The following is a 16464-nucleotide window of genomic DNA, read 5'->3' on the forward strand; positions in this document are numbered from 1 at the left end:
CACCAATTGAAGTAGATTGAGGGCTCCAAAGAGAAGCGCCTACGGCCACATCACTCTGAATGCGCCCGATCTCGTCTGATCTCGGAAGCTGAGCAGCGTAGGGCCTGGTTAGTACCTGGATGGGAGACCGCCTGGGAATACCAGGTGCTGTAGGCTTTTGTCTTTTGCTCGGCTTCTTTTTCGCCTCAAATGGCCAGCTTGCCAAGCACCAATTGAAGTAGATTGAGGGCTCCAAAGAGAAGCGCCTACGGCCACATCACTCTGAATGCGCCCGATCTCGTCTGATCTCGGAAGCTAAGCAGCGTAGGGCCTGGTTAGTACCTGGATGGGAGACCGCCTGGGAATACCAGGTGCTGTAGGCTTTTGTCTTTTGCTCGGCTTCTTTTTCGCCTCAAATGGCCAGCTTGCCAAGCACCAATTGAAGTAGATTGAGGGCTCCAAAGAGAAGCGCCTACGGCCACATCACTCTGAATGCGCCCGATCTCGTCTGATCTCGGAAGCTAAGCAGCGTAGGGCCTGGTTAGTACCTGGATGGGAGACCGCCTGGGAATACCAGGTGCTGTAGGCTTTTGTCTTTTGCTCGGCTTCTTTTTCGCCTCAAATGGCCAGCTTGCCAAGCACCAATTGAAGTAGATTGAGGGCTCCAAAGAGAAGCGCCTACGGCCACATCACTCTGAATGCGCCCGATCTCGTCTGATCTCGGAAGCTAAGCAGCGTAGGGCCTGGTTAGTACCTGGATGGGAGACCGCCTGGGAATACCAGGTGCTGTAGGCTTTTGTCTTTTGCTCGGCTTCTTTTTCGCCTCAAATGGCCAGCTTGCCAAGCACCAATTGAAGTAGATTGAGGGCTCCAAAGAGAAGCGCCTACGGCCACATCACTCTGAATGCGCCCGATCTCGTCTGATCTCGGAAGCTAAGCAGCGTAGGGCCTGGTTAGTACCTGGATGGGAGACCGCCTGGGAATACCAGGTGCTGTAGGCTTTTGTCTTTTGCTCGGCTTCTTTTTCGCCTCAAATGGCCAGCTTGCCAAGCACCAATTGAAGTAGATTGAGGGCTCCAAAGAGAAGCGCCTACGGCCACATCACTCTGAATGCGCCCGATCTCGTCTGATTTCGGAAGCTAAGCAGCGTAGGGCCTGGTTAGTACCTGGATGGGAGACCGCCTGGGAATACCAGGTGCTGTAGGCTTTTGTCTTTTGCTCGGCTTCTTTTTCGCCTCAAATGGCCAGCTTGCCAAGCACCAATTGAAGTAGATTGAGGGCTCCAAAGAGAAGCGCCTACGGCCACATCACTCTGAATGCGCCCGATCTCATCTGATCTCGGAAGCTAAGCAGCGTAGGGCCTGGTTAGTACCTGGATGGGAGACCGCCTGGGAATACCAGGTGCTGTAGGCTTTTGTCTTTTGCTCGGCTTCTTTTTCGCCTCAAATGGCCAGCTTGCCAAGCACCAATTGAAGTAGATTGAGGGCTCCAAAGAGAAGCGCCTACGGCCACATCACTCTGAATGCGCCCGATCTCGTCTGATCTCGGAAGCTAAGCAGCGTAGGGCCTGGTTAGTACCTGGATGGGAGACCGCCTGGGAATACCAGGTGCTGTAGGCTTTTGTCTTTTGCTCGGCTTCTTTTTCGCCTCAAATGGCCAGCTTGCCAAGCACCAATTGAAGTAGATTGAGGGCTCCAAAGAGAAGCGCCTACGGCCACATCACTCTGAATGCGCCCGATCTCGTCTGATCTCGGAAGCTAAGCAGCGTAGGGCCTGGTTAGTACCTGGATGGGAGACCGCCTGGGAATACCAGGTGCTGTAGGCTTTTGTCTTTTGCTCGGCTTCTTTTTCGCCTCAAATGGCCAGCTTGCCAAGCACCAATTGAAGTAGATTGAGGGCTCCAAAGAGAAGCGCCTACGGCCACATCACTCTGAATGCGCCCGATCTCGTCTGATCTCGGAAGCTAAGCAGCGTAGGGCCTGGTTAGTACCTGGATGGGAGACCGCCTGGGAATACCAGGTGCTGTAGGCTTTTGTCTTTTGCTCGGCTTCTTTTTCGCCTCAAATGGCCAGCTTGCCAAGCACCAATTGAAGTAGATTGAGGGCTCCAAAGAGAAGCGCCTACGGCCACATCACTCTGAATGCGCCCGATCTCGTCTGATCTCGGAAGCTAAGCAGCGTAGGGCCTGGTTAGTACCTGGATGGGAGACCGCCTGGGAATACCAGGTGCTGTAGGCTTTTGTCTTTTGCTCGGCTTCTTTTTCGCCTCAAATGGCCAGCTTGCCATGCACCAATTGAAGTAGATTGAGGGCTCCAAAGAGAAGCGCCTACGGCCACATCACTCTGAATGCGCCCGATCTCGTCTGATCTCGGAAGCTAAGCAGCGTAGGGCCTGGTTAGTACCTGGATGGGAGACCGCCTGGGAATACCAGGTGCTGTAGGCTTTTGTCTTTTGCTCGGCTTCTTTTTCGCCTCAAATGGCCAGCTTGCCAAGCACCAATTGAAGTAGATTGAGGGCTCCAAAGAGAAGCGCCTATGGCCACATCACTCTGAATGCGCCCGATCTCGTCTGATCTCGGAAGCTAAGCAGCGTAGGGCCTGGTTAGTACCTGGATGGGAGACCGCCTGGGAATACCAGGTGCTGTAGGCTTTTGTCTTTTGCTCGGCTTCTTTTTCGCCTCAAATGGCCAGCTTGCCAAGCACCAATTGAAGTAGATTGAGGGCTCCAAAGAGTAGCGCCTACGGCCACATCACTCTGAATGCGCCCGATCTCGTCTGATCTCAGAAGCTAAGCAGCGTAGGGCCTGGTTAGTACCTGGATGGGAGACCGCCTGGGAATACCAGGTGCTGTAGGCTTTTGTCTTTTGCTCGGCTTCTTTTTCGCCTCAAATGGCCAGCTTGCCAAGCACCAATTGAAGTAGATTGAGGGCTCCAAAGAGAAGCGCCTACGGCCACATCACTCTGAATGCGCCCGATCTCGTCTGATCTCGGAAGCTAAGCAGCGTAGGGCCTGGTTAGTACCTGGATGGGAGACCGCCTGGGAATACCAGGTGCTGTAGGCTTTTGTCTTTTGCTCGGCTTCTTTTTCGCCTCAAATGGCCAGCTTGCCAAGCACCAATTGAAGTAGATTGAGGGCTCCAAAGAGAAGCGCCTACGGCCACATCACTCTGAATGCGCCCAATCTCGTCTGATCTCGGAAGCTAAGCAGCGTAGGGCCTGGTTAGTACCTGGATGGGAGACCGCCTGGGAATACCAGGTGCTGTAGGCTTTTGTCTTTTGCTCGGCTTCTTTTTCGCCTCAAATGGCCAGCTTGCCAAGCACCAATTGAAGTAGATTGAGGGCTCCAAAGAGAAGCGCCTACGGCCACATCACTCTGAATGCGCCCGATCTCGTCTGATCTCGGAAGCTAAGCAGCGTAGGGCCTGGTTAGTACCTGGATGGGAGACCGCCTGGGAATACCAGGTGCTGTAGGCTTTTGTCTTTTGCTCGGCTTCTTTTTCGCCTCAAATGGCCAGCTTGCCAAGCACCAATTGAAGTAGATTGAGGGCTCCAAAGAGAAGCGCCTACGGCCACATCACTCTGAATGCGCCCGATCTCGTCTGATCTCGGAAGCTAAGCAGCGTAGGGCCTGGTTAGTACCTGGATGGGAGACCGCCTGGGAATACCAGGTGCTGTAGGCTTTTGTCTTTTGCTCGGCTTCTTTTTCGCCTCAAATGGCCAGCTTGCCAAGCACCAATTGAAGTAGATTGAGGGCTCCAAAGAGAAGCGCCTACGGCCACATCACTCTGAATGCACCCGATCTCGTCTGATCTCGGAAGCTAAGCAGCGTAGGGCCTGGTTAGTACCTGGATGGGAGACCGCCTGGGAATACCAGGTGCTGTAGGCTTTTGTCTTTTGCTCGGCTTCTTTTTCGCCTCAAATGGCCAGCTTGCCAAGCACCAATTGAAGTAGATTGAGGGCTCCAAAGAGAAGCGCCTATGGCCACATCACTCTGAATGCGCCCGATCTCGTCTGATCTCGGAAGCTAAGCAGCGTAGGGCCTGGTTAGTACCTGGATGGGAGACCGCCTGGGAATACCAGGTGCTGTAGGCTTTTGTCTTTTGCTCGGCTTCTTTTTCGCCTCAAATGGCCAGCTTGCCAAGCACCAATTGAAGTAGATTGAGGGCTCCAAAGAGAAGCGCCTACGGCCACATCACTCTGAATGCGCCCGATCTCGTCTGATCTCAGAAGCTAAGCAGCGTAGGGCCTGGTTAGTACCTGGATGGGAGACCGCCTGGGAATACCAGGTGCTGTAGGCTTTTGTCTTTTGCTCGGCTTCTTTTTCGCCTCAAATGGCCAGCTTGCCAAGCACCAATTGAAGTAGATTGAGGGCTCCAAAGAGAAGCGCCTACGGCCACATCACTCTGAATGCGCCCGATCTCGTCTGATCTCGGAAGCTAAGCAGCGTAGGGCCTGGTTAGTACCTGGATGGGAGACCGTCTGGGAATACCAGGTGCTGTAGGCTTTTGTCTTTTGCTCGGCTTCTTTTTCGCCTCAAATGGCCAGCTTGCCAAGCACCAATTGAAGTAGATTGAGGGCTCCAAAGAGAAGCGCCTACGGCCACATCACTCTGAATGCGCCCGATCTCGTCTGATCTCGGAAGCTAAGCAGCGTAGGGCCTGGTTAGTACCTGGATGGGAGACCGCCTGGGAATACCAGGTGCTGTAGGCTTTTGTCTTTTGCTCGGCTTCTTTTTCGCCTCAAATGGCCAGCTTGCCAAGCACCAATTGAAGTAGATTGAGGGCTCCAAAGAGAAGCGCCTACGGCCACATCACTCTGAATGCGCCCGATCTCGTCTGATCTCGGAAGCTAAGCAGCGTAGGGCCTGGTTAGTACCTGGATGGGAGACCGCCTGGGAATACCAGGTGCTGTAGGCTTTTGTCTTTTGCTCGGCTTCTTTTTCGCCTCAAATGGCCAGCTTGCCAAGCACCAATTGAAGTAGATTGAGGGCTCCAAAGAGAAGCGCCTACGGCCACATCACTCTGAATGCGCCCGATCTCGTCTGATCTCGGAAGCTAAGCAGCGTAGGGCCTGGTTAGTACCTGGATGGGAGACCGCCTGGGAATACCAGGTGCTGTAGGCTTTTGTCTTTTGCTCGGCTTCTTTTTCGCCTCAAATGGCCAGCTTGCCAAGCACCAATTGAAGTAGATTGAGGGCTCCAAAGAGAAGGGCCTACGGCCACATCACTCTGAATGCGCCCGATCTCGTCTGATCTCGGAAGCTAAGCAGCGTAGGGCCTGGTTAGTACCTGGATGGGAGACCGCCTGGGAATACCAGGTGCTGTAGGCTTTTGTCTTTTGCTCGGCTTCTTTTTCGCCTCAAATGGCCAGCTTGCCAAGCACCAATTGAAGTAGATTGAGGGCTCCAAAGAGAAGCGCCTACGGCCACATCACTCTGAATGCGCCCGATCTCGTCTGATCTCGGAAGCTAAGCAGCGTAGGGCCTGGTTAGTACCTGGATGGGAGACCGCCTGGGAATACCAGGTGCTGTAGGCTTTTGTCTTTTGCTCGGCTTCTTTTTCGCCTCAAATGGCCAGCTTGCCAAGCACCAATTGAAGTAGATTGAGGGCTCCAAAGAGAAGCGCCTACGGCCACATCACTCTGAATGCGCCCGATCTCGTCTGTTCTCGGAAGCTAAGCAGCGTAGGGCCTGGTTAGTACCTGGATGGGAGACCGCCTGGGAATACCAGGTGCTGTAGGCTTTTGTCTTTTGCTCGGCTTCTTTTTCGCCTCAAATGGCCAGCTTGCCAAGCACCAATTGAAGTAGATTGAGGGCTCCAAAGAGAAGCGCCTACGGCCACATCACTCTGAATGCGCCCGATCTCGTCTGATCTCGGAAGCTAAGCAGCGTAGGGCCTGGTTAGTACCTGGATGGGAGACCGCCTGGGAATACCAGGTGCTGTAGGCTTTTGTCTTTTGCTCGGCTTCTTTTTCGCCTCAAATGGCCAGCTTGCCAAGCACCAATTGAAGTAGATTGAGGGCTCCAAAGAGAAGCGCCTACGGCCACATCACTCTGAATGCGCCCGATCTCGTCTGATCTCGGAAGCTAAGCAGCGTAGGGCCTGGTTAGTACCTGGATGGGAGACCGCCTGGGAATACCAGGTGCTGTAGGCTTTTGTCTTTTGCTCGGCTTCTTTTTCGCCTCAAATGGCCAGCTTGCCAAGCACCAATTGAAGTAGATTGAGGGCTCCAAAGAGAAGCGCCTACGGCCACATCACTCTGAATGCGCCCGATCTCGTCTGATCTCGGAAGCTAAGCAGCGTAGGGCCTGGTTAGTACCTGGATGGGAGACCGCCTGGGAATACCAGGTGCTGTAGGCTTTTGTCTTTTGCTCGGCTTCTTTTTCGCCTCAAATGGCCAGCTTGCCAAGCACCAATTGAAGTAGATTGAGGGCTCCAAAGAGAAGCGCCTACGGCCACATCACTCTGAATGCGCCCTATCTCGTCTGATCTCGGAAGCTGAGCAGCGTAGGGTCTGGTTAGTACCTGGATGGGAGACCGCCTGGGAATACCAGGTGCTGTAGGCTTTTGTCTTTTGCTCGGCTTCTTTTTCGCCTCAAATGGCCAGCTTGCCAAGCACCAATTGAAGTAGATTGAGGGCTCCAAAGAGAAGCGCCTACGGCCACATCACTCTGAATGCGCCCGATCTCGTCTGATCTCGGAAGCTAAGCAGCGTAGGGCCTGGTTAGTACCTGGATGGGAGACCGCCTGGGAATACCAGGTGCTGTAGGCTTTTGTCTTTTGCTCGGCTTCTTTTTCGCCTCAAATGGCCAGCTTGCCAAGCACCAATTGAAGTAGATTGAGGGCTCCAAAGAGAAGCGCCTACGGCCACATCACTCTGAATGCGCCCGATCTCGTCTGATCTCGGAAGCTAAGCAGCGTAGGGCCTGGTTAGTACCTGGATGGGAGACCGCCTGGGAATACCAGGTGCTGTAGGCTTTTGTCTTTTGCTCGGCTTCTTTTTCGCCTCAAATGGCCAGCTTGCCAAGCACCAATTGAAGTAGATTGAGGGCTCCAAAGAGAAGCGCCTACGGCCACATCACTCTGAATGCGCCCGATCTCGTCTGATCTCGGAAGCTAAGCAGCGTAGGGCCTGGTTAGTACCTGGATGGGAGACCGCCTGGGAATACCAGGTGCTGTAGGCTTTTGTCTTTTGCTCGGCTTCTTTTTCGCCTCAAATGGCCAGCTTGCCAAGCACCAATTGAAGTAGATTGAGGGCTCCAAAGAGAAGCACCTACGGCCACATCACTCTGAATGCGCCCGATCTCGTCTGATCTCGGAAGCTAAGCAGCGTAGGGCCTGGTTAGTACCTGGATGGGAGACCGCCTGGGAATACCAGGTGCTGTAGGCTTTTGTCTTTTGCTCGGCTTCTTTTTCGCCTCAAATGGCCAGCTTGCCAAGCACCAATTGAAGTAGATTGAGGGCTCCAAAGAAAAGCGCCTACGGCCACATCACTCTGAATGCGCCCGATCTCGTCTGATCTCGGAAGCTGAGCAGCGTAGGGCCTGGTTAGTACCTGGATGGGAGACCGCCTGGGAATACCAGGTGCTGTAGGCTTTTGTCTTTTGCTCGGCTTCTTTTTCGCCTCAAATGGCCAGCTTGCCAAGCACCAATTGAAGTAGATTGAGGGCTCCAAAGAGAAGCGCCTACGGCCACATCACTCTGAATGCGCCCGATCTCGTCTGATCTCGGAAGCTGAGCAGCGTAGGGCCTGGTTAGTACCTGGATGGGAGACCGCCTGGGAATACCAGGTGCTGTAGGCTTTTGTCTTTTGCTCGGCTTCTTTTTCGCCTCAAATGGCCAGCTTGCCAAGCACCAATTGAAGTAGATTGAGGGCTCCAAAGAGAAGCGCCTACGGCCACATCACTCTGAATGCGCCCGATCTCGTCTGATCTCGGAAGCTGAGCAGCGTAGGGCCTGGTTAGTACCTGGATGGGAGACCGCCTGGGAATACCAGGTGCTGTAGGCTTTTGTCTTTTGCTCGGCTTCTTTTTCGCCTCAAATGGCCAGCTTGCCAAGCACCAATTGAAGTAGATTGAGGGCTCCAAAGAGAAGCGCCTACGGCCACATCACTCTGAATGCGCCCGATCTCGTCTGATCTCGGAAGCTAAGCAGCGTAGGGCCTGGTTAGTACCTGGATGGGAGACCGCCTGGGAATACCAGGTGCTGTAGGCTTTTGTCTTTTGCTCGGCTTCTTTTTCGCCTCAAATGGCCAGCTTGCCAAGCACCAATTGAAGTAGATTGAGGGCTCCAAAGAGAAGCGCCTACGGCCACATCACTCTGAATGTGCCCGATCTCGTCTGATCTCGGAAGCTAAGCAGCGTAGGGCCTGGTTAGTACCTGGATGGGAGACCGCCTGGGAATACCAGGTGCTGTAGGCTTTTGTCTTTTGCTCGGCTTCTTTTTCGCCTCAAATGGCCAGCTTGCCAAGCACCAATTGAAGTAGATTGAGGGCTCCAAAGAGAAGCGCCTACGGCCACATCACTCTGAATGCGCCCGATCTCGTCTGATCTCGGAAGCTAAGCAGCGTAGGGCCTGGTTAGTACCTGGATGGGAGACCGCCTGGGAATACCAGGTGCTGTAGGCTTTTGTCTTTTGCTCGGCTTCTTTTTCGCCTCAAATGGCCAGCTTGCCAAGCACCAATTGAAGTAGATTGAGGGCTCCAAAGAGAAGCGCCTACGGCCACATCACTCTGAATGCGCCCGATCTCGTCTGATCTCGGAAGCTAAGCAGCGTAGGGCCTGGTTAGTACCTGGATGGGAGACCGCCTGGGAATACCAGGTGCTGTAGGCTTTTGTCTTTTGCTCGGCTTCTTTTTCGCCTCAAATGGCCAGCTTGCCAAGCACCAATTGAAGTAGATTGAGGGCTCCAAAGAGAAGCGCCTACGGCCACATCACTCTGAATGCGCCCGATCTCGTCTGATCTCGGAAGCTAAGCAGCGTAGGGCCTGGTTAGTACCTGGATGGGAGACCGCCTGGGAATACCAGGTGCTGTAGGCTTTTGTCTTTTGCTCGGCTTCTTTTTCGCCTCAAATGGCCAGCTTGCCAAGCACCAATTGAAGTAGATTGAGGGCTCCAAAGAGAAGCGCCTACGGCCACATCAGTCTGAATGCGCCCGATCTCGTCTGATCTCGGAAGCTAAGCAGCGTAGGGCCTGGTTAGTACCTGGATGGGAGACCGCCTGGGAATACCAGGTGCTGTAGGCTTTTGTCTTTTGCTCGGCTTCTTTTTCGCCTCAAATGGCCAGCTTGCCAAGCACCAATTGAAGTAGATTGAGGGCTCCAAAGAGAAGCGCCTACGGCCACATCACTCTGAATGCGCCCGATCTCGTCTGATCTCGGAAGCTAAGCAGCGTAGGGCCTGGTTAGTACCTGGATGGGAGACCGCCTGGGAATACCAGGTGCTGTAGGCTTTTGTCTTTTGCTCGGCTTCTTTTTCGCCTCAAATGGCCAGCTTGCCAAGCACCAATTGAAGTAGATTGAGGGCTCCAAAGAGAAGCGCCTACGGCCACATCACTCTGAATGCGCCCGATCTCGTCTGATCTCGGAAGCTGAGCAGCGTAGGGCCTGGTTAGTACCTGGATGGGAGACCGCCTGGGAATACCAGGTGCTGTAGGCTTTTGTCTTTTGCTCGGCTTCTTTTTCGCCTCAAATGGCCAGCTTGCCAAGCACCAATTGAAGTAGATTGAGGGCTCCAAAGAGAAGCGCCTACGGCCACATCACTCTGAATGCGCCCGATCTCGTCTGATCTCGGAAGCTAAGCAGCGTAGGGCCTGGTTAGTACCTGGATGGGAGACCGCCTGGGAATACCAGGTGCTGTAGGCTTTTGTCTTTTGCTCGGCTTCTTTTTCGCCTCAAATGGCCAGCTTGCCAAGCACCAATTGAAGTAGATTGAGGGCTCCAAAGAGAAGCGCCTACGGCCACATCACTCTGAATGCGCCCGATCTCGTCTGATCTCGGAAGCTAAGCAGCGTAGGGCCTGGTTAGTACCTGGATGGGAGACCGCCTGGGAATACCAGGTGCTGTAGGCTTTTGTCTTTTGCTCGGCTTCTTTTTCGCCTCAAATGGCCAGCTTGCCAAGCACCAATTGAAGTAGATTGAGGGCTCCAAAGAGAAGCGCCTACGGCCACATCACTCTGAATGCGCCCGATCTCGTCTGATCTCGGATGCTAAGCAGCGTAGGGCCTGGTTAGTACCTGGATGGGAGACCGCCTGGGAATACCAGGTGCTGTAGGCTTTTGTCTTTTGCTCGGCTTCTTTTTCGCCTCAAATGGCCAGCTTGCCAAGCACCAATTGAAGTAGATTGAGGGCTCCAAAGAGAAGCACCTACGGCCACATCACTCTGAATGCGCCCGATCTCGTCTGATCTCGGAAGCTAAGCAGCGTAGGGCCTAGTTAGTACCTGGATGGGAGACCGCCTGGGAATAGCAGGTGCTGTAGGCTTTTGTCTTTTGCTCGGCTTCTTTTTCGCCTCAAATGGCCAGCTTGCCAAGCACCAATTGAAGTAGATTGAGGGCTCCAAAGGGAAGCGCCTACGGCCACATCACTCTGAATGCACCCGATCTCATCTGATCTCGGAAGCTAAGCAGCGTAGGGCCTGGTTAGTACCTGGATGGGAGACCGCCTGGGAATACCAGGTGCTGTAGGCTTTTGTCTTTTGCTCGGCTTCTTTTTCGCCTCAAATGGCCAGCTTGCCAAGCACCAATTGAAGTAGATTGAGGGCTCCAAAGAGAAGCGCCTACGGCCACATCACTCTGAATGCGCCCGATCTCGTCTGATCTCGGAAGCTAAGCAGCGTAGGGCCTGGTTAGTACCTGGATGGGAGACCGCCTGGGAATACCAGGTGCTGTAGGCTTTTGTCTTTTGCTCGGCTTCTTTTTCGCCTCAAATGGCCAGCTTGCCAAGCACCAATTGAAGTAGATTGAGGGCTCCAAAGAGAAGCGCCTACGGCCACATCACTCTGAATGCGCCCGATCTCGTCTGATCTCGGAAGCTAAGCAGCGTAGGGCCTGGTTAGTACCTGGATGGGAGACCGCCTGGGAATACCAGGTGCTGTAGGCTTTTGTCTTTTGCTCGGCTTCTTTTTCGCCTCAAATGGCCAGCTTGCCAAGCACCAATTGAAGTAGATTGAGGGCTCCAAAGAGAAGCGCCTACGGCCACATCACTCTGAATGCGCCCGATCTCGTCTGATCTCGGAAGCTAAGCAGCGTAGGGCCTGGTTAGTACCTGGATGGGAGACCGCCTGGGAATACCAGGTGCTGTAGGCTTTTGTCTTTTGCTCGGCTTCTTTTTCGCCTCAAATGGCCAGCTTGCCAAGCACCAATTGAAGTAGATTGAGGGCTCCAAAGAGAAGCGCCTACGGCCACATCACTCTGAATGCGCCCGATCTCGGAAGCTAAGCAGCGTAGGGCCTGGTTAGTACCTGGATGGGAGACCGCCTGGGAATACCAGGTGCTGTAGGCTTTTGTCTTTTGCTCGGCTTCTTTTTCGCCTCAAATGGCCAGCTTGCCAAGCACCAATTGAAGTAGATTGAGGGCTCCAAAGAGAAGCGCCTACGGCCACATCACTCTGAATGCGCCCGATCTCGTCTGATCTCCAAAGCTAAGCAGCGTAGGGCCTGGTTAGTGCCTGGATGGGAGACCGCCTGGGAATACCAGGTGCTGTAGGCTTTTGTCTTTTGCTCGGCTTCTTTTTCGCCTCAAATGGCCAGCTTGCCAAGCACCAATTGAAGTAGATTGAGGGCTCCAAAGAGAAGAGCCTACGGCCACATCACTCTGAATGCGCCCGATCTCGTCTGATCTCGGAAGCTAAGCAGCGTAGGGCCTGGTTAGTACCTGGATGGGAGACCGCCTGGGAATACCAGGTGCTGTAGGCTTTTGTCTTTTGCTCGGCTTCTTTTTCGCCTCAAATGGCCAGCTTGCCAAGCACCAATTGAAGTAGATTGAGGGCTCCAAAGAGAAGCGCCTACGGCCACATCACTCTGAATGCGCCCGATCTCGTCTGATCTCGGAAGCTAAGCAGCGTAGGGCCTGGTTAGTACCTGGATGGGAGACCGCCTGGGAATACCAGGTGCTGTAGGCTTTTGTCTTTTGCTCGGCTTCTTTTTCGCCTCAAATGGCCAGCTTGCCAAGCACCAATTGAAGTAGATTGAGGGCTCCAAAGAGAAGCGCCTACGGCCACATCACTCTGAATGCGCCCGATCTCGTCTGATCTCGGAAGCTAAGCAGCGTAGGGCCTGGTTAGTACCTGGATGGGAGACCGCCTGGGAATACCAGGTGCTGTAGGCTTTTGTCTTTTGCTCGGCTTCTTTTTCGCCTCAAATGGCCAGCTTGCCAAGCACCAATTGAAGTAGATTGAGGGCTCCAAAGAGAAGCGCCTATGGCCACATCACTCTGAATGCGCCCGATCTCATCTGATCTCGGAAGCTAAGCAGCGTAGGGCCTGGTTAGTACCTGGATGGGAGACCGCCTGGGAATACCAGGTGCTGTAGGCTTTTGTCTTTTGCTCGGCTTCTTTTTCGCCTCAAATGGCCAGCTTGCCAAGCACCAATTGAAGTAGATTGAGGGCTCCAAAGAGAAGCGCCTACGGCCACATCACTCTGAATGCGCCCAATCTCGTCTGATCTCGGAAGCTAAGCAGCGTAGGGCCTGGTTAGTACCTGGCTGGGAGACCGCCTGGGAATACCAGGTGCTGTAGGCTTTTGTCTTTTGCTCGGCTTCTTTTTCGCCTCAAATGGCCAGCTTGCCAAGCACCAATTGAAGTAGATTGAGGGCTCCAAAGAGAAGCGCCTACGGCCACATCACTCTGAATGCGCCCGATCTCGTCTGATCTCGGAAGCTAAGCAGCGTAGGGCCTGGTTAGTACCTGGATGGGAGACCGCCTGGGAATACCAGGTGCTGTAGGCTTTTGTCTTTTGCTCGGCTTCTTTTTCGCCTCAAATGGCCAGCTTGCCAAGCACCAATTGAAGTAGATTGAGGGCTCCAAAGAGAAGCGCCTACGGCCACATCACTCTGAATGCGCCCGATCTCGTCTGATCTCGGAAGCTAAGCAGCGTAGGGCCTGGTTAGTACCTGGATGGGAGACCGCCTGGGAATACCAGGTGCTGTAGGCTTTTGTCTTTTGCTCGGCTTCTTTTTCGCCTCAAATGGCCAGCTTGCCAAGCACCAATTGAAGTAGATTGAGGGCTCCAAAGAGAAGCGCCTACGGCAACATCACTCTGAATGCGCCCGATCTCGTCTGATCTCGGAAGCTAAGCAGCGTAGGGCCTGGTTAGTACCTGGATGGGAGACCGCCTGGGAATACCAGGTGCTGTAGGCTTTTGTCTTTTGCTCGGCTTCTTTTTCGCCTCAAATGGCCAGCTTGCCAAGCACCAATTGAAGTAGATTGAGGGCTCCAAAGAGAAGCGCCTACGGCCACATCACTCTGAATGCGCCCGATCTCGTCTGATCTCGGAAGCTGAGCAGCGTAGGGCCTGGTTAGTACCTGGATGGGAGACCGCCTGGGAATACCAGGTGCTGTAGGCTTTTGTCTTTTGCTCGGCTTCTTTTTCGCCTCAAATGGCCAGCTTGCCAAGCACCAATTGAAGTAGATTGAGGGCTCCAAACAGAAGCGCCTACGGCCACATCACTCTGAATGCGCCCGATCTCGTCTGATCTCGGAAGCTGAGCAGCGTAGGGCCTGGTTAGTACCTGGATGGGAGACCGCCTGGGAATACCAGGTGCTGTAGGCTTTTGTCTTTTGCTCGGCTTCTTTTTCGCCTCAAATGGCCAGCTTGCCAAGCACCAATTGAAGTAGATTGAGGGCTCCAAAGAGAAGCGCCTACGGCCACATCACTCTGAATGCGCCCGATCTCGTCTGATCTCGGAAGCTAAGCAGCGTAGGGCCTGGTTAGTACCTGGATGGGAGACCGCCTGGGAATACCAGGTGCTGTAGGCTTTTGTCTTTTGCTCGGCTTCTTTTTCGCCTCAAATGGCCAGCTTGCCAAGCACCAATTGAAGTAGATTGAGGGCTCCAAAGAGGAGCGCCTACGGCCACATCACTCTGAATGCGCCCGATCTCGTCTGATCTCGGAAGCTAAGCAGCGTAGGGCCTGGTTAGTACCTGGATGGGAGACCGCCTGGGAATACCAGGTGCTGTAGGCTTTTGTCTTTTGCTCGGCTTCTTTTTCGCCTCAAATGGCCAGCTTGCCAAGCACCAATTGAAGTAGATTGAGGGCTCCAAAGAGAAGCGCCTACGGCCACATCACTCTGAATGCGCCCGATCTCGTCTGATCTTGGAAGCTAAGCAGCGTAGGGCCTGGTTAGTACCTGGATGGGAGACCGCCTGGGAATACCAGGTGCTGTAGGCTTTTGTCTTTTGCTCGGCTTCTTTTTCGCCTCAAATGGCCAGCTTGCCAAGCACCAATTGAAGTAGATTGAGGGCTCCAAAGAGAAGCGCCTACGGCCACATCACTCTGAATGCGCCCGATCTCGTCTGATCTCGGAAGCTAAGCAGCGTAGGGCCTGGTTAGTACCTGGATGGGAGACCGCCTGGGAATACCAGGTGCTGTAGGCTTTTGTCTTTTGCTCGGCTTCTTTTTCGCCTCAAATGGCCAGCTTGCCAAGCACCAATTGAAGTAGATTGAGGGCTCCAAACAGAAGCGCCTACGGCCACATCACTCTGAATGCGCCCGATCTCGTCTGATCTCGGAAGCTAAGCAGCGTAGGGCCTGGTTAGTACCTGGATGGGAGACCGCCTGGGAATACCAGGTGCTGTAGGCTTTTGTCTTTTGCTCGGCTTCTTTTTCGCCTCAAATGGCCAGCTTGCCAAGCACCAATTGAAGTAGATTGAGGGCTCCAAAGAGAAGCGCCTACGGCCACATCACTCTGAATGCGCCCGATCTCGTCTGATCTCGGAAGCTAAGCAGCGTAGGGCCTGGTTAGTACCTGGATGGGAGACTGCCTGGGAATACCAGGTGCTGTAGGCTTTTGTCTTTTGCTCGGCTTCTTTTTCGCCTCAAATGGCCAGCTTGCCAAGCACCAATTGAAGTAGATTGAGGGCTCCAAAGAGAAGCGCCTACGGCCACATCACTCTGAATGCGCCCGATCTCGTCTGATCTCGGAAGCTAAGCAGCGTAGGGCCTGGTTAGTACCTGGATGGGAGACCGCCTGGGAATACCAGGTGCTGTAGGCTTTTGTCTTTTGCTCGGCTTCTTTTTCGCCTCAAATGGCCAGCTTGCCAAGCACCAATTGAAGTAGATTGAGGGCTCCAAAGAGAAGCGCCTACGGCCACATCACTCTGAATGCGCCCGATCTCGTCTGATCTCGGAAGCTAAGCAGCGTAGGGCCTGGTTAGTACCTGGATGGGAGACCGCCTGGGAATACCAGGTGCTGTAGGCTTTTGTCTTTTGCTCGGCTTCTTTTTCGCCTCAAATGGCCAGCTTGCCAAGCACCAATTGAAGTAGATTGAGGGCTCCAAAGAGAAGCGCCTACGGCCACATCACTCTGAATGCGCCCGATCTCGTCTGATCTCGGAAGCTAAGCAGCGTAGGGCCTGGTTAGTACCTGGATGGGAGACCGCCTGGGAATACCAGGTGCTGTAGGCTTTTGTCTTTTGCTCGGCTTCTTTTTCGCCTCAAATGGCCAGCTTGCCAAGCACCAATTGAAGTAGATTGAGGGCTCCAAAGAGAAGCGCCTACGGCCACATCACTCTGAATGCGCCCGATCTCGTCTGATCTCGGAAGCTAAGCAGCGTAGGGCCTGGTTAGTACCTGGATGGGAGACCGCCTGGGAATACCAGGTGCTGTAGGCTTTTGTCTTTTGCTCGGCTTCTTTTTCGCCTCAAATGGCCAGCTTGCCAAGCACCAATTGAAGTAGATTGAGGGCTCCAAAGAGAAGCGCCTACGGCCACATCACTCTGAATGCGCCCGATCTCGTCTGATCTCGGAAGCTAAGCAGCGTAGGGCCTGGTTAGTACCTGGATGGGAGACCGCCTGGGAATACCAGGTGCTGTAGGCTTTTGTCTTTTGCTCGGCTTCTTTTTCGCCTCAAATGGCCAGCTTGCCAAGCACCAATTGAAGTAGATTGAGGGCTCCAAAGAGAAGCGCCTACGGCCACATCACTCTGAATGCGCCCGATCTCGTCTGATCTCGGAAGCTAAGCAGCGTAGGGCCTGGTTAGTACCTGGATGGGAGACCGCCTGGGAATACCAGGTGCTGTAGGCTTTTGTCTTTTGCTCGGCTTCTTTTTCGCCTCAAATGGCCAGCTTGCCAAGCACCAATTGAAGTAGATTGAGGGCTCCAAAGAGAAGCGCCTACGGCCACATCACTCTGAATGCGCCCGATCTCGTCTGATCTCGGAAGCTAAGCAGCGTAGGGCCTGGTTAGTACCTGGATGGGAGACCGCCTGGGAATACCAGGTGCTGTAGGCTTTTGTCTTTTGCTCGGCTTCTTTTTCGCCTCAAATGGCCAGCTT

General features: G+C 53.8%; 76 non-coding genes and 4 pseudogenes across 76 annotated transcripts; all 80 read left to right on the forward strand.

Moving 5' to 3' along the window:
- The first annotated feature begins 37 nt into the window (after nucleotides 1-37).
- On the forward strand, nucleotides 38-156 carry LOC149430153 (5S ribosomal RNA). The gene has a single exon (XR_016309511.1). It is a non-coding gene; the product is annotated as a 5S ribosomal RNA (ribosomal RNA).
- Nucleotides 157-243: 87 nt separating this feature from the next.
- Nucleotides 244-362, forward strand: LOC149430154 (5S ribosomal RNA). Its single transcript, XR_016309627.1, has one exon. It is a non-coding gene; the product is annotated as a 5S ribosomal RNA (ribosomal RNA).
- Nucleotides 363-449: 87 nt separating this feature from the next.
- Nucleotides 450-568, forward strand: LOC149430155 (5S ribosomal RNA). Its single transcript, XR_016309628.1, has one exon. It is a non-coding gene; the product is annotated as a 5S ribosomal RNA (ribosomal RNA).
- Nucleotides 569-655: 87 nt separating this feature from the next.
- LOC149430156 (5S ribosomal RNA) lies at nucleotides 656-774 on the forward strand. The gene has a single exon (XR_016309629.1). It is a non-coding gene; the product is annotated as a 5S ribosomal RNA (ribosomal RNA).
- An 87-nt stretch (nucleotides 775-861) lies between these two features.
- On the forward strand, nucleotides 862-980 carry LOC149430157 (5S ribosomal RNA). Its single transcript, XR_016309630.1, has one exon. It is a non-coding gene; the product is annotated as a 5S ribosomal RNA (ribosomal RNA).
- Nucleotides 981-1067: 87 nt separating this feature from the next.
- LOC149430158 (5S ribosomal RNA) lies at nucleotides 1068-1186 on the forward strand. Its single transcript, XR_016310036.1, has one exon. It is a non-coding gene; the product is annotated as a 5S ribosomal RNA (ribosomal RNA).
- An 87-nt stretch (nucleotides 1187-1273) lies between these two features.
- LOC149430159 (5S ribosomal RNA) lies at nucleotides 1274-1392 on the forward strand. Its single transcript, XR_016309593.1, has one exon. It is a non-coding gene; the product is annotated as a 5S ribosomal RNA (ribosomal RNA).
- An 87-nt stretch (nucleotides 1393-1479) lies between these two features.
- On the forward strand, nucleotides 1480-1598 carry LOC149430160 (5S ribosomal RNA). Its single transcript, XR_016309631.1, has one exon. It is a non-coding gene; the product is annotated as a 5S ribosomal RNA (ribosomal RNA).
- An 87-nt stretch (nucleotides 1599-1685) lies between these two features.
- On the forward strand, nucleotides 1686-1804 carry LOC149430161 (5S ribosomal RNA). The gene has a single exon (XR_016309632.1). It is a non-coding gene; the product is annotated as a 5S ribosomal RNA (ribosomal RNA).
- Nucleotides 1805-1891: 87 nt separating this feature from the next.
- Nucleotides 1892-2010, forward strand: LOC149430162 (5S ribosomal RNA). The gene has a single exon (XR_016309633.1). It is a non-coding gene; the product is annotated as a 5S ribosomal RNA (ribosomal RNA).
- An 87-nt stretch (nucleotides 2011-2097) lies between these two features.
- LOC149430163 (5S ribosomal RNA) lies at nucleotides 2098-2216 on the forward strand. Its single transcript, XR_016309634.1, has one exon. It is a non-coding gene; the product is annotated as a 5S ribosomal RNA (ribosomal RNA).
- An 87-nt stretch (nucleotides 2217-2303) lies between these two features.
- Nucleotides 2304-2422, forward strand: LOC149430164 (5S ribosomal RNA). The gene has a single exon (XR_016309635.1). It is a non-coding gene; the product is annotated as a 5S ribosomal RNA (ribosomal RNA).
- Nucleotides 2423-2509: 87 nt separating this feature from the next.
- Nucleotides 2510-2628, forward strand: LOC149430165 (5S ribosomal RNA). Its single transcript, XR_016309989.1, has one exon. It is a non-coding gene; the product is annotated as a 5S ribosomal RNA (ribosomal RNA).
- Nucleotides 2629-2715: 87 nt separating this feature from the next.
- On the forward strand, nucleotides 2716-2834 carry LOC149430166 (5S ribosomal RNA). Its single transcript, XR_016309501.1, has one exon. It is a non-coding gene; the product is annotated as a 5S ribosomal RNA (ribosomal RNA).
- Nucleotides 2835-2921: 87 nt separating this feature from the next.
- LOC149430167 (5S ribosomal RNA) lies at nucleotides 2922-3040 on the forward strand. The gene has a single exon (XR_016309636.1). It is a non-coding gene; the product is annotated as a 5S ribosomal RNA (ribosomal RNA).
- An 87-nt stretch (nucleotides 3041-3127) lies between these two features.
- On the forward strand, nucleotides 3128-3246 carry LOC149430168 (5S ribosomal RNA). Its single transcript, XR_016309534.1, has one exon. It is a non-coding gene; the product is annotated as a 5S ribosomal RNA (ribosomal RNA).
- Nucleotides 3247-3333: 87 nt separating this feature from the next.
- On the forward strand, nucleotides 3334-3452 carry LOC149430169 (5S ribosomal RNA). Its single transcript, XR_016309638.1, has one exon. It is a non-coding gene; the product is annotated as a 5S ribosomal RNA (ribosomal RNA).
- Nucleotides 3453-3539: 87 nt separating this feature from the next.
- On the forward strand, nucleotides 3540-3658 carry LOC149430170 (5S ribosomal RNA). Its single transcript, XR_016309639.1, has one exon. It is a non-coding gene; the product is annotated as a 5S ribosomal RNA (ribosomal RNA).
- An 87-nt stretch (nucleotides 3659-3745) lies between these two features.
- On the forward strand, nucleotides 3746-3864 carry LOC149430171 (5S ribosomal RNA). Its single transcript, XR_016309549.1, has one exon. It is a non-coding gene; the product is annotated as a 5S ribosomal RNA (ribosomal RNA).
- Nucleotides 3865-3951: 87 nt separating this feature from the next.
- Nucleotides 3952-4070, forward strand: LOC149430172 (5S ribosomal RNA). Its single transcript, XR_016309990.1, has one exon. It is a non-coding gene; the product is annotated as a 5S ribosomal RNA (ribosomal RNA).
- Nucleotides 4071-4157: 87 nt separating this feature from the next.
- On the forward strand, nucleotides 4158-4276 carry LOC149430173 (5S ribosomal RNA). The gene has a single exon (XR_016309502.1). It is a non-coding gene; the product is annotated as a 5S ribosomal RNA (ribosomal RNA).
- Nucleotides 4277-4363: 87 nt separating this feature from the next.
- Nucleotides 4364-4482, forward strand: LOC149430174 (5S ribosomal RNA). Its single transcript, XR_016309986.1, has one exon. It is a non-coding gene; the product is annotated as a 5S ribosomal RNA (ribosomal RNA).
- Nucleotides 4483-4569: 87 nt separating this feature from the next.
- LOC149430175 (5S ribosomal RNA) lies at nucleotides 4570-4688 on the forward strand. Its single transcript, XR_016309640.1, has one exon. It is a non-coding gene; the product is annotated as a 5S ribosomal RNA (ribosomal RNA).
- An 87-nt stretch (nucleotides 4689-4775) lies between these two features.
- Nucleotides 4776-4894, forward strand: LOC149430176 (5S ribosomal RNA). The gene has a single exon (XR_016309641.1). It is a non-coding gene; the product is annotated as a 5S ribosomal RNA (ribosomal RNA).
- An 87-nt stretch (nucleotides 4895-4981) lies between these two features.
- LOC149430177 (5S ribosomal RNA) lies at nucleotides 4982-5100 on the forward strand. Its single transcript, XR_016309642.1, has one exon. It is a non-coding gene; the product is annotated as a 5S ribosomal RNA (ribosomal RNA).
- An 87-nt stretch (nucleotides 5101-5187) lies between these two features.
- On the forward strand, nucleotides 5188-5306 carry LOC149430178 (5S ribosomal RNA). The gene has a single exon (XR_016309643.1). It is a non-coding gene; the product is annotated as a 5S ribosomal RNA (ribosomal RNA).
- An 87-nt stretch (nucleotides 5307-5393) lies between these two features.
- LOC149430179 (5S ribosomal RNA) lies at nucleotides 5394-5512 on the forward strand. The gene has a single exon (XR_016309644.1). It is a non-coding gene; the product is annotated as a 5S ribosomal RNA (ribosomal RNA).
- An 87-nt stretch (nucleotides 5513-5599) lies between these two features.
- LOC149430180 (5S ribosomal RNA) lies at nucleotides 5600-5718 on the forward strand. The gene has a single exon (XR_016310041.1). It is a non-coding gene; the product is annotated as a 5S ribosomal RNA (ribosomal RNA).
- An 87-nt stretch (nucleotides 5719-5805) lies between these two features.
- On the forward strand, nucleotides 5806-5924 carry LOC149430181 (5S ribosomal RNA). Its single transcript, XR_016309645.1, has one exon. It is a non-coding gene; the product is annotated as a 5S ribosomal RNA (ribosomal RNA).
- Nucleotides 5925-6011: 87 nt separating this feature from the next.
- LOC149430182 (5S ribosomal RNA) lies at nucleotides 6012-6130 on the forward strand. Its single transcript, XR_016309646.1, has one exon. It is a non-coding gene; the product is annotated as a 5S ribosomal RNA (ribosomal RNA).
- Nucleotides 6131-6217: 87 nt separating this feature from the next.
- On the forward strand, nucleotides 6218-6336 carry LOC149430183 (5S ribosomal RNA). The gene has a single exon (XR_016309647.1). It is a non-coding gene; the product is annotated as a 5S ribosomal RNA (ribosomal RNA).
- An 87-nt stretch (nucleotides 6337-6423) lies between these two features.
- On the forward strand, nucleotides 6424-6542 carry LOC149430184 (5S ribosomal RNA; annotated as a pseudogene).
- Nucleotides 6543-6629: 87 nt separating this feature from the next.
- Nucleotides 6630-6748, forward strand: LOC149430185 (5S ribosomal RNA). The gene has a single exon (XR_016309649.1). It is a non-coding gene; the product is annotated as a 5S ribosomal RNA (ribosomal RNA).
- Nucleotides 6749-6835: 87 nt separating this feature from the next.
- On the forward strand, nucleotides 6836-6954 carry LOC149430186 (5S ribosomal RNA). Its single transcript, XR_016309650.1, has one exon. It is a non-coding gene; the product is annotated as a 5S ribosomal RNA (ribosomal RNA).
- Nucleotides 6955-7041: 87 nt separating this feature from the next.
- LOC149430187 (5S ribosomal RNA) lies at nucleotides 7042-7160 on the forward strand. Its single transcript, XR_016309651.1, has one exon. It is a non-coding gene; the product is annotated as a 5S ribosomal RNA (ribosomal RNA).
- Nucleotides 7161-7247: 87 nt separating this feature from the next.
- LOC149430188 (5S ribosomal RNA) lies at nucleotides 7248-7366 on the forward strand. The gene has a single exon (XR_016310029.1). It is a non-coding gene; the product is annotated as a 5S ribosomal RNA (ribosomal RNA).
- An 87-nt stretch (nucleotides 7367-7453) lies between these two features.
- LOC149430189 (5S ribosomal RNA) lies at nucleotides 7454-7572 on the forward strand. Its single transcript, XR_016309512.1, has one exon. It is a non-coding gene; the product is annotated as a 5S ribosomal RNA (ribosomal RNA).
- Nucleotides 7573-7659: 87 nt separating this feature from the next.
- Nucleotides 7660-7778, forward strand: LOC149430190 (5S ribosomal RNA). The gene has a single exon (XR_016309513.1). It is a non-coding gene; the product is annotated as a 5S ribosomal RNA (ribosomal RNA).
- An 87-nt stretch (nucleotides 7779-7865) lies between these two features.
- On the forward strand, nucleotides 7866-7984 carry LOC149430191 (5S ribosomal RNA). The gene has a single exon (XR_016309514.1). It is a non-coding gene; the product is annotated as a 5S ribosomal RNA (ribosomal RNA).
- Nucleotides 7985-8071: 87 nt separating this feature from the next.
- On the forward strand, nucleotides 8072-8190 carry LOC149430192 (5S ribosomal RNA). Its single transcript, XR_016309652.1, has one exon. It is a non-coding gene; the product is annotated as a 5S ribosomal RNA (ribosomal RNA).
- An 87-nt stretch (nucleotides 8191-8277) lies between these two features.
- On the forward strand, nucleotides 8278-8396 carry LOC149430193 (5S ribosomal RNA). The gene has a single exon (XR_016310019.1). It is a non-coding gene; the product is annotated as a 5S ribosomal RNA (ribosomal RNA).
- An 87-nt stretch (nucleotides 8397-8483) lies between these two features.
- On the forward strand, nucleotides 8484-8602 carry LOC149430194 (5S ribosomal RNA). Its single transcript, XR_016309653.1, has one exon. It is a non-coding gene; the product is annotated as a 5S ribosomal RNA (ribosomal RNA).
- Nucleotides 8603-8689: 87 nt separating this feature from the next.
- On the forward strand, nucleotides 8690-8808 carry LOC149430195 (5S ribosomal RNA). The gene has a single exon (XR_016309654.1). It is a non-coding gene; the product is annotated as a 5S ribosomal RNA (ribosomal RNA).
- An 87-nt stretch (nucleotides 8809-8895) lies between these two features.
- LOC149430196 (5S ribosomal RNA) lies at nucleotides 8896-9014 on the forward strand. The gene has a single exon (XR_016309655.1). It is a non-coding gene; the product is annotated as a 5S ribosomal RNA (ribosomal RNA).
- An 87-nt stretch (nucleotides 9015-9101) lies between these two features.
- On the forward strand, nucleotides 9102-9220 carry LOC149430197 (5S ribosomal RNA). The gene has a single exon (XR_016309500.1). It is a non-coding gene; the product is annotated as a 5S ribosomal RNA (ribosomal RNA).
- An 87-nt stretch (nucleotides 9221-9307) lies between these two features.
- Nucleotides 9308-9426, forward strand: LOC149430198 (5S ribosomal RNA). The gene has a single exon (XR_016309656.1). It is a non-coding gene; the product is annotated as a 5S ribosomal RNA (ribosomal RNA).
- An 87-nt stretch (nucleotides 9427-9513) lies between these two features.
- LOC149430199 (5S ribosomal RNA) lies at nucleotides 9514-9632 on the forward strand. Its single transcript, XR_016309515.1, has one exon. It is a non-coding gene; the product is annotated as a 5S ribosomal RNA (ribosomal RNA).
- Nucleotides 9633-9719: 87 nt separating this feature from the next.
- Nucleotides 9720-9838, forward strand: LOC149430200 (5S ribosomal RNA). Its single transcript, XR_016309657.1, has one exon. It is a non-coding gene; the product is annotated as a 5S ribosomal RNA (ribosomal RNA).
- An 87-nt stretch (nucleotides 9839-9925) lies between these two features.
- LOC149430201 (5S ribosomal RNA) lies at nucleotides 9926-10044 on the forward strand. The gene has a single exon (XR_016309658.1). It is a non-coding gene; the product is annotated as a 5S ribosomal RNA (ribosomal RNA).
- Nucleotides 10045-10131: 87 nt separating this feature from the next.
- Nucleotides 10132-10250, forward strand: LOC149430202 (5S ribosomal RNA). Its single transcript, XR_016310025.1, has one exon. It is a non-coding gene; the product is annotated as a 5S ribosomal RNA (ribosomal RNA).
- An 87-nt stretch (nucleotides 10251-10337) lies between these two features.
- On the forward strand, nucleotides 10338-10456 carry LOC149430203 (5S ribosomal RNA; annotated as a pseudogene).
- An 87-nt stretch (nucleotides 10457-10543) lies between these two features.
- On the forward strand, nucleotides 10544-10662 carry LOC149430204 (5S ribosomal RNA). Its single transcript, XR_016309492.1, has one exon. It is a non-coding gene; the product is annotated as a 5S ribosomal RNA (ribosomal RNA).
- Nucleotides 10663-10749: 87 nt separating this feature from the next.
- On the forward strand, nucleotides 10750-10868 carry LOC149430205 (5S ribosomal RNA). The gene has a single exon (XR_016309660.1). It is a non-coding gene; the product is annotated as a 5S ribosomal RNA (ribosomal RNA).
- Nucleotides 10869-10955: 87 nt separating this feature from the next.
- LOC149430206 (5S ribosomal RNA) lies at nucleotides 10956-11074 on the forward strand. Its single transcript, XR_016309661.1, has one exon. It is a non-coding gene; the product is annotated as a 5S ribosomal RNA (ribosomal RNA).
- Nucleotides 11075-11161: 87 nt separating this feature from the next.
- LOC149430207 (5S ribosomal RNA) lies at nucleotides 11162-11280 on the forward strand. Its single transcript, XR_016309662.1, has one exon. It is a non-coding gene; the product is annotated as a 5S ribosomal RNA (ribosomal RNA).
- An 87-nt stretch (nucleotides 11281-11367) lies between these two features.
- LOC149430208 (5S ribosomal RNA) lies at nucleotides 11368-11476 on the forward strand (annotated as a pseudogene).
- An 87-nt stretch (nucleotides 11477-11563) lies between these two features.
- On the forward strand, nucleotides 11564-11682 carry LOC149430209 (5S ribosomal RNA; annotated as a pseudogene).
- An 87-nt stretch (nucleotides 11683-11769) lies between these two features.
- LOC149430210 (5S ribosomal RNA) lies at nucleotides 11770-11888 on the forward strand. Its single transcript, XR_016309663.1, has one exon. It is a non-coding gene; the product is annotated as a 5S ribosomal RNA (ribosomal RNA).
- An 87-nt stretch (nucleotides 11889-11975) lies between these two features.
- Nucleotides 11976-12094, forward strand: LOC149430211 (5S ribosomal RNA). Its single transcript, XR_016309664.1, has one exon. It is a non-coding gene; the product is annotated as a 5S ribosomal RNA (ribosomal RNA).
- An 87-nt stretch (nucleotides 12095-12181) lies between these two features.
- LOC149430212 (5S ribosomal RNA) lies at nucleotides 12182-12300 on the forward strand. The gene has a single exon (XR_016309666.1). It is a non-coding gene; the product is annotated as a 5S ribosomal RNA (ribosomal RNA).
- An 87-nt stretch (nucleotides 12301-12387) lies between these two features.
- Nucleotides 12388-12506, forward strand: LOC149430213 (5S ribosomal RNA). The gene has a single exon (XR_016309974.1). It is a non-coding gene; the product is annotated as a 5S ribosomal RNA (ribosomal RNA).
- Nucleotides 12507-12593: 87 nt separating this feature from the next.
- On the forward strand, nucleotides 12594-12712 carry LOC149430214 (5S ribosomal RNA). Its single transcript, XR_016309550.1, has one exon. It is a non-coding gene; the product is annotated as a 5S ribosomal RNA (ribosomal RNA).
- Nucleotides 12713-12799: 87 nt separating this feature from the next.
- On the forward strand, nucleotides 12800-12918 carry LOC149430215 (5S ribosomal RNA). Its single transcript, XR_016309667.1, has one exon. It is a non-coding gene; the product is annotated as a 5S ribosomal RNA (ribosomal RNA).
- An 87-nt stretch (nucleotides 12919-13005) lies between these two features.
- LOC149430216 (5S ribosomal RNA) lies at nucleotides 13006-13124 on the forward strand. The gene has a single exon (XR_016309668.1). It is a non-coding gene; the product is annotated as a 5S ribosomal RNA (ribosomal RNA).
- An 87-nt stretch (nucleotides 13125-13211) lies between these two features.
- LOC149430217 (5S ribosomal RNA) lies at nucleotides 13212-13330 on the forward strand. Its single transcript, XR_016310014.1, has one exon. It is a non-coding gene; the product is annotated as a 5S ribosomal RNA (ribosomal RNA).
- Nucleotides 13331-13417: 87 nt separating this feature from the next.
- On the forward strand, nucleotides 13418-13536 carry LOC149430218 (5S ribosomal RNA). Its single transcript, XR_016309516.1, has one exon. It is a non-coding gene; the product is annotated as a 5S ribosomal RNA (ribosomal RNA).
- Nucleotides 13537-13623: 87 nt separating this feature from the next.
- LOC149430219 (5S ribosomal RNA) lies at nucleotides 13624-13742 on the forward strand. The gene has a single exon (XR_016309517.1). It is a non-coding gene; the product is annotated as a 5S ribosomal RNA (ribosomal RNA).
- Nucleotides 13743-13829: 87 nt separating this feature from the next.
- Nucleotides 13830-13948, forward strand: LOC149430220 (5S ribosomal RNA). The gene has a single exon (XR_016309669.1). It is a non-coding gene; the product is annotated as a 5S ribosomal RNA (ribosomal RNA).
- An 87-nt stretch (nucleotides 13949-14035) lies between these two features.
- On the forward strand, nucleotides 14036-14154 carry LOC149430221 (5S ribosomal RNA). The gene has a single exon (XR_016309670.1). It is a non-coding gene; the product is annotated as a 5S ribosomal RNA (ribosomal RNA).
- Nucleotides 14155-14241: 87 nt separating this feature from the next.
- On the forward strand, nucleotides 14242-14360 carry LOC149430222 (5S ribosomal RNA). The gene has a single exon (XR_016310034.1). It is a non-coding gene; the product is annotated as a 5S ribosomal RNA (ribosomal RNA).
- An 87-nt stretch (nucleotides 14361-14447) lies between these two features.
- LOC149430223 (5S ribosomal RNA) lies at nucleotides 14448-14566 on the forward strand. Its single transcript, XR_016309672.1, has one exon. It is a non-coding gene; the product is annotated as a 5S ribosomal RNA (ribosomal RNA).
- An 87-nt stretch (nucleotides 14567-14653) lies between these two features.
- On the forward strand, nucleotides 14654-14772 carry LOC149430224 (5S ribosomal RNA). Its single transcript, XR_016309673.1, has one exon. It is a non-coding gene; the product is annotated as a 5S ribosomal RNA (ribosomal RNA).
- An 87-nt stretch (nucleotides 14773-14859) lies between these two features.
- Nucleotides 14860-14978, forward strand: LOC149430225 (5S ribosomal RNA). Its single transcript, XR_016310024.1, has one exon. It is a non-coding gene; the product is annotated as a 5S ribosomal RNA (ribosomal RNA).
- An 87-nt stretch (nucleotides 14979-15065) lies between these two features.
- Nucleotides 15066-15184, forward strand: LOC149430226 (5S ribosomal RNA). Its single transcript, XR_016309674.1, has one exon. It is a non-coding gene; the product is annotated as a 5S ribosomal RNA (ribosomal RNA).
- An 87-nt stretch (nucleotides 15185-15271) lies between these two features.
- On the forward strand, nucleotides 15272-15390 carry LOC149430227 (5S ribosomal RNA). The gene has a single exon (XR_016309675.1). It is a non-coding gene; the product is annotated as a 5S ribosomal RNA (ribosomal RNA).
- An 87-nt stretch (nucleotides 15391-15477) lies between these two features.
- LOC149430228 (5S ribosomal RNA) lies at nucleotides 15478-15596 on the forward strand. The gene has a single exon (XR_016309676.1). It is a non-coding gene; the product is annotated as a 5S ribosomal RNA (ribosomal RNA).
- An 87-nt stretch (nucleotides 15597-15683) lies between these two features.
- LOC149430229 (5S ribosomal RNA) lies at nucleotides 15684-15802 on the forward strand. Its single transcript, XR_016309677.1, has one exon. It is a non-coding gene; the product is annotated as a 5S ribosomal RNA (ribosomal RNA).
- Nucleotides 15803-15889: 87 nt separating this feature from the next.
- Nucleotides 15890-16008, forward strand: LOC149430230 (5S ribosomal RNA). Its single transcript, XR_016309678.1, has one exon. It is a non-coding gene; the product is annotated as a 5S ribosomal RNA (ribosomal RNA).
- Nucleotides 16009-16095: 87 nt separating this feature from the next.
- LOC149430231 (5S ribosomal RNA) lies at nucleotides 16096-16214 on the forward strand. The gene has a single exon (XR_016309679.1). It is a non-coding gene; the product is annotated as a 5S ribosomal RNA (ribosomal RNA).
- Nucleotides 16215-16301: 87 nt separating this feature from the next.
- LOC149430232 (5S ribosomal RNA) lies at nucleotides 16302-16420 on the forward strand. The gene has a single exon (XR_016309680.1). It is a non-coding gene; the product is annotated as a 5S ribosomal RNA (ribosomal RNA).
- Nucleotides 16421-16464: the final 44 nt, after the last annotated feature.

This window comes from Staurois parvus, unplaced genomic scaffold, assembly GCF_062004578.1.
Source record: "Staurois parvus isolate SC_StPar_1 unplaced genomic scaffold, SC_StPar_1.0 ptg002628l, whole genome shotgun sequence".
NCBI classification, from domain to species: Eukaryota; Metazoa; Chordata; class Amphibia; order Anura; family Ranidae; genus Staurois; species Staurois parvus.